General features: G+C 34.6%; 1 protein-coding gene across 3 annotated transcripts in view; it reads right to left on the reverse strand.

The window, feature by feature from the left end:
- The window catches only part of BRIP1 (BRCA1 interacting DNA helicase 1), a 180,653-nt gene that overhangs the window by 33,979 nt on the left and 129,637 nt on the right, over nucleotides 1–17,037 (reverse strand). The window lies entirely within an intron of this gene.

Here is a 17,037-nt window from a genome sequence, read left to right on the forward strand (position 1 = left end):
AACTTTTGAAAGTAAATATATATTGGTTAACATTATAATTTTTTTATTATATAAAGAAACAGACTTAAAAATTAATAAAAAGTAAAAATTGTTTTGGGGGAACACATTTTTTTTTTTTTTCTTTTTCGTTGGGGGAACACATTTAATTAGAGAAAGCAAAACTAAGGGTTTGAAAAAGTAGGAAGCTAGTATACATCATTCTAATGACATCAGAATCTATTTCATTGTACACTTAGGGATTATCAGGCACGAAATCAATGCCCAATTTAAAATGACATAAAGCATATGTGAAAAAGCCAGTTTCTCCTGCCAGCAAATAGCCTAAATGTTAACTAAGCCAAAGGCTGGAAGGGATTAGCTGAAATGTCAAAAGACAACCTTTTACTTTTACCTGCTCATCCCTATAAACACATTCTCATCCCTCAGGCATACTTTCCAAACAAATAGTTTCAATGTGCAGCAGCAAAAGGCCCCAGGCAAGCTCTGCCATCTTGTAACTGTCAAAGAGATTAGTCTTTGATCTATTTGGGAGGTCATGTCCACATTCACATTAGCAATAGAGTCTAACAATATTATACCTGTTGACCAATCCTTCTTTAACGCCTAATGAGACAGACATTTTACATTATGGAAGTTAACTGTGAATGTTTTTCTGAGTTTTGACAGAGAGTAAACACCATAAACTAAGCTCAAGTGTAGTTTGGAAAAATGATCTTGTAGACCAGTTAACAGTACTTTTCAAATACATTTTATAAGGCTTTCCCAAAATAGAAAGTTATATTTAATTGTATACTCTATAAGGAGTTCAAACTACTTGGTCCCCAGACTCAATAAATTAGTATATGTGTAATTTTGGAGGGATGTATGAATGGCAGGGAGAAATCAAACTATTTTATCAAAAGTTGCAAACTGAAGGCCCAAAGTTGTGTTTTCTGGCTCCCTTACTGTGGCTTAAAATAATGTGAACTATTTACCAACCCTCAACTAGCTCACTCATTTAAATAATCTGTTTAACTCTTTTAGTGGCTTGGTTTTGCAAACCATTGGTTCAGATTCTACACTAATTCACAAAACATTTTTTTCCCATGAGTTCAAGTTCACACAAAATGAAAAATATCTTTAATACAGTAGTTTCTAGACAACTAAAAATATCTTTGCATCAAAAGCTAGCCTGACATAAGCAGAGATTAGATTCTGAATGGCAAAGATAGATAATAAAGACTGAAGTGGTACTTAGAGAATTATGTAAAAATCCCCATATAGCTTTTATACAAAAGTTATATGGTTTTGGATTCTGATTTTACTATTACATTATAATATCTTTGAAATCAAATAGGAAATTACTTAAGTCTTTCAATTTCTCACTTTTATTGGAGTGAGTATAGGTAGCACACTACTGATGGGCACAGTATATATTAAAATAACCAAAAGTATTACATTGTATATGTCAACAAGAGATTTAAGTCACAATTTTGAACATTAGATTATTTTTTCAACTTAGTCAAACTCAACAGTGTTGGCCGTAAGTAGCTCTGTACAAGAATAGCCTTCTACAAGTTTTACAAGTAGCTTCTGAAGAAATAAGTGGTATGATAAAAATATGAGCTGGAACTATAAATGCAACTCCTCACTTTACTGACTCATATGAAAGACGGGAAGTTATCCCAATTCATATAAATATGTATTATGATTTGAGTAATAACACCTTTCTAAAAGCAATCTATACAGGCAGATTATGCCTTTTCCCTCATATGTAAGCTTTACAACACAAGTTCAAGCCTGGAAATAAGACTAAGAACAAATAATCAGCTAAACTTATTAATCAAAAATATTTTAAAACGTTGTTTCAGAAAAATAAGCGCATTTGTCTAGCAAACACTCAAGAAGAATAGTTTTATCTTTCGCCAAGGTACAGGACATAAAACATAAATATTTATAACAAACCAAATTTGGAAGACAGAGACTGTGCATTAGAGACATTTACTGCTCTATATCATCACAGTATAAACACTTTTATCAGAGTATCACACTATAAATTCCAATGGTTAGAGTTCTAAACTCAGCATAAGATCTTGTATGTAAAATAATTTAGCCAGATAAAAGGAATATAGCTGGTTTTATTTCATCTGGCATATTTTCAAGATTTCTAAACATCAAGTTAACCAAATATAGTATATATATTTTCTTAAATGGGAAAAAAATGGGTTTCTGCCAAGACTTAAGAAGCCAGGCTCCCTTTAAGAGTTTAAACACACACACACACACACACACACACACACACACGAGTGCTGAGTGCTCACGCAAGTGATGGTATTCAATTATTACTTACTTTTCTTGTTACCTTAGGAACTGACCACAATCATCTACTAGGAAATAATAATCAAAACATAATAACAGACCAGTAACAGCAACATAACTTATCTTACATATGTAGTAAGGCTGCTTTGGGTGACACACTTTTTACAGAGAAAATCTATATTAAACTCTGTTATAAATTGTCATTGCTATAAAAAAAATAGCCTAGAAATTTCAAATAGAGAAAAAAATTTTCTTCTTAAACCAGGCATCTCTTTTTTTCAATATATTCAACATACTTTACCTTAATTGGTTATAATAATTTAATTACTATCTAGAATAGTTTATTGTAACTCACTAATATTTAAATAAACCTGAGGGTGTCTGGGTGACTCAGTAGGTTAAGTGTCTACCTGCAGCTCAGGTCAGGATCCTAGGGTCCTGGGATTTGGCAGCACTGGCTCCCTGCTCGGTGAGGGGTCTGCTTATCCCTCTCCCTCTACTCCCCCCACCCTGCCCTGCTCCTACTCTGTCTCTTGTATGAATAAAATCTTTTTAAAAAAATCCTGATTAAATGCTTTGGGTAATGCAAAAACAATCTGTCAGTTATGGAGCATTAGATGCTTGGGGTTTTTTATTATGAAAATAATTTGTCAAGATAAGAAAATGAGCCCAGAAAAAAAGAAATTACTATTTTTCTATTAAAAAAAAAGACAGTTAATACTTTAAGATACGCAAGATTATCTTAAATAGTATATGCTTATTCTATAAGGGCAAAGCTAAACAGTTTTTAAAAATAATAAGCCCTGTGGCAATTTAGTTAGGCTAGCCACATTAAGATATTGTCTAGGTTAACCTGAAAATGCTTAAATTATCACCTCCATAAAATGTTATATATATATATATATATATATATATATATATTCATTCTATAGTACGTTTTGAGGGAAGGAGGTAAAAGTATACAGCTTGGATTTAAGACTGACACTAACTAGTTGTCTGATCTTGGGCAAGTCACCAGTACTCCCTCAATTTAGTTTCCTTTCTCAGTTTTCTCCTTTCTAAGTGGAAGAAAATAATTCCTGCCAACCTTACCTCATAGAGTTGGCTGAAGAAATAAATGAAAATTAGCACAAAACAGTAAAATATCATATATTGGAGGTAAGTGGGCTGGAGTTATTATTTATCCCATATTTCTAAAGCCCAAGTAGGTTTGGGTGGGCTTTACATTTTGTCATACTACATTGTTGCATATATATGAAAGCCACAGTACTGACAAAAACAATGTGGGCAATTAGCCAATGTAGGCCATCTCTGAGGCTGTTCACCTCAAACCAGGGTTCTAACAGCTCGATCAACTTATGAAGTTAACTGATTCTATTCAATATATAGGCAAATTATTTTAGGTAACATAAAAAAAGTTTCTGTGGGACCCAGGAAATTGAACAAAATCCCCTACCCCTGGACAAGCAGAGCAAGACTGACTCTATTTTGGGCCGCACCCGCCTTGTGCTGACCTGCTTATTACATAGGGCACTGCCCCGTCCTAGTCAAAGACCAGGGCACACCCTAACCGGAGATCCGGCTCAGCGGACCAGCATGACTGTGCAACTTTCTGCGTATCCCATTGGCCACTGGCACCTATAAAGTTGCTAAGCCTCTTAATCTCGGGGTCCAAGTCCCTGCTCCGCTGTGTTGGGTACACTTGGACCCAGGCTTGAGCTTGTAAATAAACCCTCGTGTGTTTGCATCGGTGTCGGCTCCTTGGCGGTTTCTCAGATTCGGGATCTTGGGCACAACAGTTTCTTCAGTTTATTAAGTGGCTACTTTTTCATCAAATATCAATGAAAATATGTACATTGGCAGGACATAGAAAATAGTATTCCTTTTGAATCTTAATTTTTGATAATTTCTGCGATTGTAAATTTTCTGACAAATTATAACCTTAGTACTTTTAAATATCCTCCATAATATCTTTTATCACTTTGCAATCCATGAGCTTTATTTTAACTTTATAAAATATGTTCGTGGTATAATCTATGGAATGAGTTCATAACTGGTTGGTCCTTTATTAGTCTGAATATTAGCTCATTCCTATATTTTGTAATCTAGAGCTTCCCTTGTTAAAGTCACAAACAAGAGCCAAATAATTATGAATAAACACTTCTAGCAATAGTCAACAAAATGAAATACTATAGTACATAAGAAAGCAAGGTGGAGTTGTAAATGGAAGCCCAGGCTCTTAAAGGAATGAGGTAACATCAGGAGGCTTTTTAAAGGGGAAGGAGTAGTGTTGCACTCAAAAGATGATAGAGACCGTACCTACTCCTATAGAATTCTGGAAGAAGGCAGTTATCTCTCATGCAAGAGGCTTATGGATGCTAGAAAATACAATACTAAGCACTTTGGCCCTGGGGTGGGAGGTGGGAATATTGCATAAAAGTTTGGTGGCAATGGCAGGCATAGAAAGTAGAAGGTAATCACAGTAGAATATATATTCATTCTATAGTACGTTTAGAGGAGGCTCAGATTCAAATTTCACATGATTAAACACTGTGATTTTTTTTTAATTTTTATTTATTTATGATAGTCACACAGAGAGAGAGAGAGGCAGAGACACAGGCAGAGGGAGAAGCAGGCTCCATGCACTGGGCGCCCGACGTGGGATTCGATCCTGGGTCTCCAGGATCGCGCCCTGAGCCAAAGGCAGGCGCCAAACCGCTGCGCCACCCAGGGATCCCAACACTGTGACATTTAAAAACAAACACAGTCAAGAGAAAGTGTGCATGTAACAGATTACATAAGTACTGAAGAATACTCAAATATACTTAAAATCTTAAAACTGTTTATTGCCTCCACATCCCAACAAACGAATTCTGACACTTTCTCCATCTAGATTTATTACATCCAAATTTATCTTTCAAATATAAGTATATGCTTGATTTTTAAAACATATTACTTTTCATCTTTACAATATTATTGTTAGGAATATTTAACTTAGAGTTTCTCAAATGTGAATGTGAGAGTGTGGGAATAAGGCATATGGGATCACAGCATTTTAAAATCTCATTCTTTATCTTGAAAAGTAATGAACACTTCTAGTTTCAGAAAGGAAAAAAGAAAGACATTTCTCTTTCCTTGCCTCTCAAAAACTGCCCAAACTTAAAAGACAAAAAAACACAGTCTTCATCTTCAATTAAACTCAGAGACAACTGCAACCTCAAAATCCAATACTTGAATGTGAAAAGCAGATGGACAAATGGTATATGGCTAAGCAGAGAGGCGAAAGTTCAAACCAAAGTACTCACAGAACTACTGATGGGAAATAAGCCAGTTAGGCCGCAGGAATCCAAAAAAAGCTCAGGAAATGAATGTATAGGTAAACTGCTAGAGGATGTGTACCATGAAGATGAAACAGTAAATAAGAAACAGGAGGAAGATTTGAGACCTAGGAAATTTAGGATCTAATACAGAAGACAGGCAAATGTCTAGGATGAAAGCAAAGGGAAATTTCAGCATTTTGGCAGTTAAGTGGGCTAACAAAACAACTCAGTCCTGATTGAAGTAGATCAGAAGGCTCAAGAAGCAATGTCATCAGGGGTTAAAAAAAAAAAAAAAAGACTGACCTATTATCTGACAGGTCTGATAGGATAATTGTATTGCAAGGTGCTGTATAGATTCATTGAAGGGTGAGAGAAGATTGAAGATCTTTTAAAAGGAAAAAAGGGCAGAGGACATTATTTTTTTTAAGGATTTTATTTATTTATTCATGAGAATACACAGAGAGGAGAGAGAGAGGTAGAGACACAGGCAGAGGGAGAAGCAGGCTCCATGCAGAGAGCCCGATAGGGGACTCGATCCTGGGTCCCCAGGACCACGTCCTGGGCCATAGGCGGCGCTAAACCACTGAGCCACCGGGGCTGGGCAGAGGACATTATTAATGGGAAGATAAAAAGTTCAAGAAAGAAAGGAAATCTTTTGACTACAGTGAACAATATTTTCATAGTCATGATTTGAATATTGATTATGGATTTAATTTTTAAAATGTGATATATTAGGAGGAAAAAGGGAAAGGTGTAGTAAGCTAAAATCCTTATATCACATACGAAGTAAACAGGTTTAAAATTGATTAAATAAAGATAAATACTGAGGTAAATACCAGACAAAATAGCTAAAAGAAGTGAAAGTCATTGTCTCTCCGAAGAAGGTGCTGGAAGTGGGGCAGAATCCAAAAAACTGTTAAAATAAGAAACTACTGTATTTTGTATAAATTTGGCTCCTCAGAAAAGCTTTACTGGTCTTTTTTCAACTTGATAAAAAATAATTTAAAAAATAAATGTACATTGCTCATTTTAATTCATGACATATACTTACTTATATGTCTTACTATACAAAGCTGCAATACTTAACTGAGGCTGATTTGCCTACCAAAAGATTTTCTCAATGTCTGGAGAAACATTTCTGGTTGTCACAACTAGTGGGAAGAAAAGGGTCTGCTACTGGTATCTATACGTAAAGGCCAGAGATGCTGCCAAACATTCTATAATGTACAGCATATTGCTCATAACAAAGAATTAAACTGCCCAAAATCTCATTAATGTCAAGCTTGAGAAAATCCATTTTAAGTAATTTCAAGCAACAAATTTGGTAATTTTGATTTAAAAAAATGCATAATGAGGTGTTGTGAGCTTATTATACTCCCTGGCACATTATTTGTCCCACAGGTAGAAAAATTAAACTGGGGGCACCTGGGTGGCTCAGTGGTTGCGCATCTGCCTTTGGCTCAGGTCGTGATCCCAGGTTCCTGAGATTGAGCCAGTATTAGGTTCCCCAACAGGGAGCCTGCTTCTCCCTCTGCCTATGTCTCTGCCTCTCTCTCTCTCATGAATAAATAAATAAAATCTTAAAAAAAAAAAAAAAGAAATTGAACTTATTTCCAAATGATCAAACCTTCAGTCTCAGTGAAAAATAGGAAAGACTGATGTATAAACAATGACCAGTGCTATCTACTACAGTTTATGTTATTTGAGACCTTAAGGCTTTATAGTTGGAGAAAATATCAAGTAACATACTCACCTGAAGCCCACCTACATCTCTGTACTCTGTAGGGTTTAAGGGGATTTGACCAAATAAATATAAATAAGCTAAAATTCACTACAAAAAAATTCTACTCTGAAGAAAAAAACTTAAACTTATTTTCAGAGAAATTAAAAACCCATTCTACCACTTCCCTTTGAGGTAGTGTTGCTGATTATGTTCTGGCCAACAGAAGTAATATATCAATCAATCTTATGATTCCCCAGGGTGATAATTTCACTTTTAAGGCCTTAAACCTACTATGAGAACAAAAGTAAAATACAAAGGTCAATAAAGTTCTTGTTCTTGCCAAAAACAAGATGAACACAAGAAAAAAAATTTTTTTCAGGGACACCTGGGTGGTTCAGCAGTTGAGCGTCTGCCTTTGGCTCAGGGTGTGATCCTGGGATCCAAGATTAAGTCCCAATCAGGCTCCCTGCAAGGAGCCTGCTTCTCCCTCTGCCTGTGTCTCTTCCTCTCTCTCTCTGTGTCTCTCATGAATAAACAAAATCTTAAAAATAAACTCAAAACCAGAAGTTTTTGTTTTATTAAATATCCAAAGGTTTAATTTATAGTTCTATTCAGACATGGCTTTTTTTTCTATAGAAAAAGAATGACATTAGTTATGTCATTCGGAGAAAAAGGAAAAAGGCTAATGAAACTTGCTTAAAACTTTGTGATTTTAAATGTTTCCCCCCGATCCTAAAACATTCCTTTAAGAAATATGGGAAATCTTTTAAATTTAAAAATTAAAAATACCTCAGCCATTTATTTATTTATTTTTTTTAATTTTTATTTATTCATGATAGGCACACAGTGAGAGAGAGAGAGGCAAAGACACAGGCAGAGGGAGAAGCAGGCTCCATGCACTGGGAGCCCGACGTGGGATTCGATCCCGGATCTCCAGGATCGCGCCCTGGACCAAAGGCAGGCGCCAAACCGCTGCGCCACCCAGGGATCCCTCAGCCATTTATTCTTATGTTTTTGTGTTTGTTTCTCAGGAGGGATGGGTACAAGGGTTTGGTTATCTCAGTTTTCAGTGTCCAAGGCAAATTACAAATTGTCAACCTAAAGGACATGATTAGATTTAAACTAGATTTTAATTTTGTTATTTCAAGATATACTTAACAACTTACTTTAATAATACTTTTGGCCAAGCTTTCTTTAAAAAATAAAAAAGCTGGGGAAAAAAGTGTTCTGAGAAGGAAAAAAATGTTTAAGTAATTGAGGATAAATTCATTCTGGACCTTCAGAGAGGACGTGGTTCTTCTTCCATTTCTGTGCTTTGGCCTAAGTGTTTCCAAAAATTCCAACAGCAAGTTGCTGGACTCCTAAGCAACTTAGGAGTTTAGTATTACAACCGTTTAAGTTTATATACACAGCCGTTTCCCCTGGGTAACCACATGTTATTATCGGAGCTAGATCCAGGTGGGTTTCTGTATCAGATGCTACACTATAACTAGAACTCCACTATGCTCTGACCTCAGGCTCCATTCCCGGATCTGGTTTCCCACAGGATAGCTTAGAATTTCCCTTGGCTTAGAATAGTCTCAAATCCTTAAAATGGCATAGAGAGCCCTAAATGATTTGGCTCCTTAATACCTCTCCCAGCCTCTATTCACATGCCATTCTCCCCAACTCACTTTCTACCTTGTTTCAATTCCTGGAAACTGCTTATCTTCTTTCACACCTTTAGGGCCTGATCATAGTCTATTCTCTCCATTGAGAATATTCTTATCCATTCTGCTCACCTATATAACTCCTAGCTTTTTTTCCCATGTCAGCTTAAATATCACTTCCTTAGGAAGTCTTTCTTTACCCCCAAAGACTAGGTCAGGATCCTGTTATACATTCTCATAGTTCTTGTGACTTTTTCTTACAGCCTCTATCACAACTGTAATTAACTGTTTATTACTTTAATATCACTATTTCTTGCTAGACTATAAATTCCATGAGATAAGGGACTATAATCTGTTTAGTGGATCATTGTGTCACCAGTCTATTAAAGTACTTGGTACTCTAGGCAGATACTCAAAAAATGGTTGTTTCATTATCCTGAATAGTCTTAATGATCTGAATGGTCTTATAATCTGACCTTTGAAGAGGCTATTCCAAATGTTTGTATGTTTCAATATTGGTATAAACAATATTCAAATCTCATCTCTCTGCTTCCTTCACCTATTTTAGACAATCAAAGTAAATGGATATCTGGATGAGAGGTGAAAACTGTTACTCAATTTCACTTTCTCCAAGCATCTGAATACCTAAACTCAATCCCACCAAAACATTCTGTTACATACTCACATCCTTTACTAAATTAGAGACTTCAGGAGTGTAGAGATAGCATTGTGTTCATTTTTGTACCTACTATATTTAGTACAAATCAGGCTCTTCGTAAAAGCTTATTGCATGAATGAATAAATAAATACTATAATACTCAAGGGCATCAACACAATTATGAAAGTGATACTAAAGGAATATATAAATCTACTAAAAATTATTAAGAACGGTTTGTTTCTGAAATTTGTCTTGATATACTATAGCCCCTTGCACTCCTGGCTTCATTTATCTACTGATGAATATACAGGCTGCTATCAAAGCAAGAAAAATAATGAAGAATCAAGATCATTCTCCTTAAAAATAAGTGTTAAAGAATACATATACAGCCATCATCTAATAATACTCTGACACCTGAAAACACTAGTTGAATGCAGTTTAACGTGCATTCTGTTTAATTAATGCTGTTATCTTCTGGGGCAAGCAAAGATAACAACCCTTTTCTAAAGTTTATAAAACATCAAGAATGCATGGAAGCCTATAAATTTATATGTTTGTTATAAAGTCAGTAACTAATTTAACATGCTTGTCTTTTCAATCATGAATGTAATTTTCCAAAACTGATTAAATATACTCAGAGTACAGTATCTTCAAAGCTAAGAGAAGCTTCCTAAACAAAAAAATAGTAGTTTTTGTATGTCAATACTAAGATACTAATCAGATCACCCTCTGAATTTTAAAGTTTCCAGGTAAAATCTATTTTAGTAACTGAACATACTATATTAATAAAGAGAAATGATTACACGAATATAAAATTTATCTGAAGTTATTTCAATCATTGTAAGAGTACTTCTGTTATTGAATATTACCATCAAATTTCATGAAACCAATTATAAACATCTAACATACCACCTGAACATCTTTAAAGTACAAATATTTTTACCCATATGCCATGGTTTTATGCATTTTCCACAGGAAAGTAAAGGCACAATACTCATGAAAAGAAAATATTTCTATCGACTACCAAACTATGCTAGGGAATATAAATAAAATGCGATTTTAAAATCTAAATATTGTACCTTATAATGTCTCACAAATTATGACCAAGCCACCAATTTCAGATGTAGATGCCTGGATTATAAAGTTGAAGGCTTTTGTAGTTTTTAGATCATACTAATTGGCCAAAGGATTTGCTGTAGATATCCACTAAATGGCAGCCTTGTTATACTGTAACTTAATTGCATTAAAAGAAAACAACTTTTCTTTTAGTTCTACTTTTTCACCAACATCTAATCATATAAAGGCCTTGGTTCACTTTCCTCCCCCTCAAATACTACGGTTTAGTGCACAGAAAGTTTTCTTTTTAACTATTACACGATTAAGTATGTCCTTATAGAATGATCAGAAGCATCTGGGAAAGGTGGAAGTGAAAAAAATCCTCACTGGGAAAGTTAGCTTAATGCTTGCCCTTCAGAGTGGCCCATTATCAACATTTCATAGTGGGTTTCTTTATTTTCAGGTCCCTGAGGTATGTGCAATAAATTATGACTTGAACTAAACAAGTCACACTTGGCTCCAAAATGAAATTTTCCTACCTCTACTTTCTAGTCCCCAAGGTGGGAAGAGGAAATCCTGGTCACAGCCAAAGAAGTCATATTTTTGGCTCTAACATACATTTTCCTGCTTCTCTAAAAGCCAAACTCTGCAATTGAGACAAGAGTCTTAAGTTAGTATTTTAAAGTGTATTTTAATTTTTAGTTCCATAATCTGTGTCTCAAATTTAAGAAAAAACTTTTACTATCATAAAATTAATGTCATTGCCCTTTTTCCCCACTCAAATCACTTTTCTAATTCTGACACTGATCTTAAGCTTTTAAAATACAAATTCAAATCAAACAATAGAGAAAAAATGTAGAAACAGATTGTTTAATTTCCAAAAGCTAGAATATTTAAGGTTTTTTTTTTATTTTTTTTTATTTTTATATTTAAGGTTTTCAACAAAATTAACCTCTACTATTTCTGTATCCTAGACTGAGTATTAACATAAAAGAAAATTATAAAGTCCTAATTTATAGTCCAGTAATCCGTTTTAGTTTTGGAAGAACTATTTATAGAAGTCATTTTTTCTTCATCTCACTTTACAGAAAATAGGAATATGGCAAACATACCCTAAGACGACTCAGACTTGTGTCTTATAGGTTCCTCTCAACTTGAGTATGAGCAGAACCTGTGACTTGCTTCTTATATATCTCATTGGTCTTTTGAAAAAGTAAATTGCCCTGCTGTGAGAGGGCTTGTATGAAGGTGACAGGGCCAGGAACTGTGAGTAGCCTCTATGAGATGAGAGTAGCTCCTGGCTGGATCAGGGGCTACTGATCATAAGGAACTGAATTCTGTCAACACCCTGGATGAGCTTGGAAGAAGACCCAAGGTCCAGATAAAAACACAGCCCAGCTGATACCTTGACTGCATCCTATGGAATCCTGAGCTAAGCCACGCCCAGATGCCTGACCCACAGAAACTATGACATTAGGAAATGTGTGTTGTCTTAAGCTACTATGTGATAATTTTTTTCACTATGTGATAATTTATAATGCAGCAGAAAAATAATAAAGAGTGACAGTCAGTATAATCAATATAAGATATCCCTCTAATTTATAATGTTCTACTGTGTGTTAATATAAAGTTCTACTAGGATTGAGCATTTTCTTCTCTCTTTTAATAATTCATGATTGTAATAATACACTATACTGCCTCATTATAAGTCATATTAATGTTCACTAATGCCCTATTATCATCTCATAATGATTACTATCATTTTAATAACTTTTAATTATTTTAATAATTTCTATTAAATATAAATAGACATACCTTGGAGATATAGTAGGTTTGGTTCCAGACCACTGTGATAAAGCAAATATGACAATAAAGCAAGTCCAATGAATTTCTTGTTTCTCAGCACATATAAAAGTTATGTATGCACCATACCATAGTTTCTTAAGTGTGCAATAGCATTATGTCTTAAAAAACAACATACACGCCTTAATTAAAAAATCCTTTATTGCTAAAAAAAAAAGTGCTAACCATTATGAGTCGTAATCTTTCTGCTGGAGGGGTTCTTGCCTCAGTGTCGATGGCTGCTACTGATCAGTATGGAGGTTGCTAAAAACTGCGGTGGCTGTGGCAATTTCTTAAAATATAACAAAAATGAAGCCTGCCATATTGACTGGCTCTTCCTTTCAGTGAACTTTCTCTATAGCATGCAATGTTGTTTAACAGCATTTTACCCACAGTAAACTTCTTTAAAAATTGGGAGTCAAACCTCTCAAACCTTGCCACTTCTTTATCAACTAAATTTATGTAATATTCTAAGTCTTTTACCATCATTTCAACAATCTTCACAGTATCTTCATCAGGGCATTACATCTCAAGAAATCACTTTCTTGGTCATCCATAAGAAACAACTCCTTTTCCGTTAAAGTCTTATCATGAGATTGCAGCAATTCAATCACATTCCCTTAAAGTCATCTACAAGGGTTGGAACTGACTCCTTCCAAACTCCTGTTAATGTTGATATTTTGACCTCTTGCCATGAATCATGAATTTCTTAACAGCATCTAGAATGGTGAATCCTTTCCAGAAGGTTTTCAGTTGAATTTAGAGAAACCCCTATGACAGCTATTGCCTTACAAAAATATGTTTCTTAAATAATAAGACTTGAAAGTCAAAGTTACTCCTTGATCCATGTGCTGCAGAATGGATGTGGTATTAGCAGGCATGAAAACAACATTAATCTCACTGCATATCTCCATCCAAGCTCTTGGGTGACCAGGTGCATTGTCAATGAACAGTCATATATTGAAAGCCATCTTTTTTTCTTGAGCAGTAGACCTCAGGAATGGACTTAAAATATTCAGTAAACCAAGTTATAAGCAGATGTGCTGTCACCCAAGCTTTGTTGCCCATTTACAGAGCAGGGGCAAGAGTAGGTTGAGCGTAACTCCTAAGGGCCCCAGGATTTTCAGAATGGGAAATGAGCACTGTCTTCGGCTTAAAGTCACAAGCTGCATCAGCCATTAACAAGAGTCAGCCTGCTCTATGATAAAAAGCCAGGAACTGAATTCCCCTTTCTAGATGGTCCAGTGCTAAATGGCCTCTTCTTTCAATGTAAGGCCATTTCATCTACATTGAAAAATCTGTTTAGTGTAGCCTCCTTCAATTATCTTAGCTAGATCTTCTGGATAACTTGCTGCAGCTTCTACATCAGCATTTGCCGCTTCAACTTGCTCTTTGATGTTATGGAGTTGGCTTCATGAATCAATCTCTTCTAGCTTTAAACTCTTCTTCTGTAGCTTCCTCTCAGCCTTCATAGAATTAAAGAGAATTAAGGCCTTGCTCTGGATTAGATTTTGGCTTAAGGGAATATTGTGGCTGGCTTAATCTTCTATTCAGAGCATGAAAACTTTCTCCATCAGCAATAAGGCTGTTTTGCTTTCTTATCATTTGTGTGTTCACTGGAGTAGCATTTTAAATTTCCCTCAAGAATTTTTCCTTTGCATTCAAAACTTGGCTGTTTGGCACATGAGGCCTAGCTTTCAGATAATCTCAACTTTCAACATGCCTTCCTCACCAGGTTTAATCATTTCTAGTTTTTCATTTAAAGTGAGACATGCAAGTCTTCCTTTCACTTGAACACCTAGAGGTCATTGAAGAGTTATTACCTGGCCTAATTTAAGGATACTGTGGTGTCTTGGGAAATAGGGAGGCCCGAGGAGGAAGGGAGAGAGATAATGGAAAAGCCAGTTGGTGGAGCAGTCAGAACACATCTACTTACTTAATTAAAATCTGTCAATTAAGACGTCTTATATGGGCAGTTTGTGGCACCCCAAAACAATTATAGTAGTAACATCACAGATCACCATAACAAATATAATAATGAAAAACTGTGAAATATTTGCAATAATTACCAAAATGTAACACAGAGATATGAAGTGAGCAAATGCTGTTGGAAAAACAGCACGAACAGACTTGCTGTATGCAGGTTGCCATAAACTTTGAATGTGTAAAAAAAAAAAATCACAATATCTACAAAGTGCAATAATGTATGATAAAAAGAGGTATGCCTGAATATTAAAAACATATTTAACTTTTAGTTCTATTTTAATTTAATTAATATATCAAATATATTTATATTTAAATTATATGTAAATACAATGTATATATTGAATATACTTAGTATTCAGATATGATTATTTAAGTATATACACAGTTAAATATATGTAAGTGTATGTAAGACTTAAATATAAGTATACTAAGTAATAGATTTATATTTAGTCATTAAATCAACATTTTTATTTTTTAAGAAATCAACATTTATTGAACACTTACTATATTCCAAGGTACTACTTTAATTACAGAGACACTTTAAGAAATTATCCTAATCCTTGAAGTATACCATCTAACACATCATAAAACATATTTGTAAGCAATAAAATTAACACAATGAAAGCAGTACAGTATGTGCTTTAGGAAGTAATAAAGGATACTGGTAAAGAGGACTATGTAGGTAAAATATACAAGCTAGTATTATTATACTTTTAGTTTGTAATCCTTTTTTTCTACAAGATTTAAAAGGCAAATGTATAAAATAATAATTATAAATTATGTTGTAAAATGTATAAAAATGCAATGCATAAAATTTTAAGAATGTAATCCAGACAGTAACACTATAAAAGGGAAAGGACAGAGATTAAGGATGTTATTTGTAATCTCCAGGGTTAACATTAAGAAAATAACTAAAAAATGTACACAAAAGAAGGGTATCAAAATAGCACTCAGTGAAAAAAAAAACTAAATACAAAAAAGAATAATAATGAAGCAATTGAGGAACAAAAAGCACAGAAAACAAACAGCTGAATAGTAGAACTAAGTCTTTCCTTATTAGTAATTACTTTGTGAATAGATTAAACTCTCCAAATGAAAGGCAGAATTCAGCTGAATGAATTAAAAAAATATGATTTAACTATATGGTGTATACAAACTCATTTCAGATATAAGGAAATTGGTACCTTATTTTATATCATATACAAAAATTACTCAAAATGGAAACAAATATCTTTTTTTTTAAAGATTTTATTTATTTATTCATGAGAGACACACAGAGAGAGAGAGAGGCAGAGACACAGGCAGAGGGAGAAGCAGGCCCCATGCAGGGAGCCTGACGCAGGATTCGATCCCAGGACTCCAGGATCATGCCCTGGGCTGAAGGCAGGCGCTAAACCACTGAGCCACCCAGGGATCCCTGGAACCAATATCTAAATTTAAGAGCTCAAACCTATGAAACTCTTTGAGGAAATGGGCAAATCTGCATGGCAGATTTTTGTTATATTTAGGAAACTATTTGGCAACACCAAATGTACAGGAAAAAACCAAAAGAATAAAGTAGACTTCATTACCAAATTTTGTATTTCTTTTATATTTTAATTTATAAGTATAAATTTATACTTATTTTTATATATAATAATTATTATATAATTTTATATAATTATAATTTTAATTTATACTTTTATTTCTTTTTAATCCCATAATAGTGCTTTGATTTATTTCAGGTGTTCAGATATTTCAGGTATTGATGACTATATTCTGGTCATTTCTAAATGATAAAAGGCCTTTCTAATTATTATAAACATTATATATCTATACTCTTAAAACTTATAAATATCAGTCTTTTGAATGGATGTCCCACAAATATCCTTTAGTTGTGAAAAAAAAAAAAAAAGCCAAAACTCCTTTTTCGAGTCTTAATTCTAAGCCCTTTGCCATGTGCGGTAGAAAATACCCACACGCCTCCTATTGCTTCTGGCTTTGGGCTTAGGCCTGTGACATACTTTGGGCAGTAAGTTAGTAGGCATGATATAAGTAGGTATGTGAAAAGTGCTTGCATAATCAAGCCTGCCCTCATGTCTCTGCCAAGGTATAAAACATGGTAACATGTTCTGACTAGTGTGCTGGTACATAAAGGATGAGATGCATATATAGCAGAGCTGACCCACTCAGGCCAAACTACATTGGTGAAACCATAGCAGGGTGACTGAGCCTGGTAGAAATCAGCAGAGCTGCCCAGCCAACCCCAGCTCAGATCATCTACCACCCACCCAGCTACTACCCCCCACCAATTGATATGTGATTCATAACAAATGATTACTGTTTTAAGCCACTATGTTTCAGAATTGTTTGTTACACAGGAAGAGCTGATCTAGACATAAGGCAACAAGAAATACACTTCACTTATATCTGATATTGCCAGTAAAGAATTTTCCTCTTTATCTGTCCCTTATCCATGAAGTCTGGACTACTCTTGGGTCTACTCTACTTGTCCCTTTCAGGAAC

Source organism: Canis lupus, chromosome 16 (genome assembly GCF_048164855.1).
Source record: "Canis lupus baileyi chromosome 16, mCanLup2.hap1, whole genome shotgun sequence".
Classification (NCBI taxonomy): domain Eukaryota; kingdom Metazoa; phylum Chordata; class Mammalia; order Carnivora; family Canidae; genus Canis; species Canis lupus.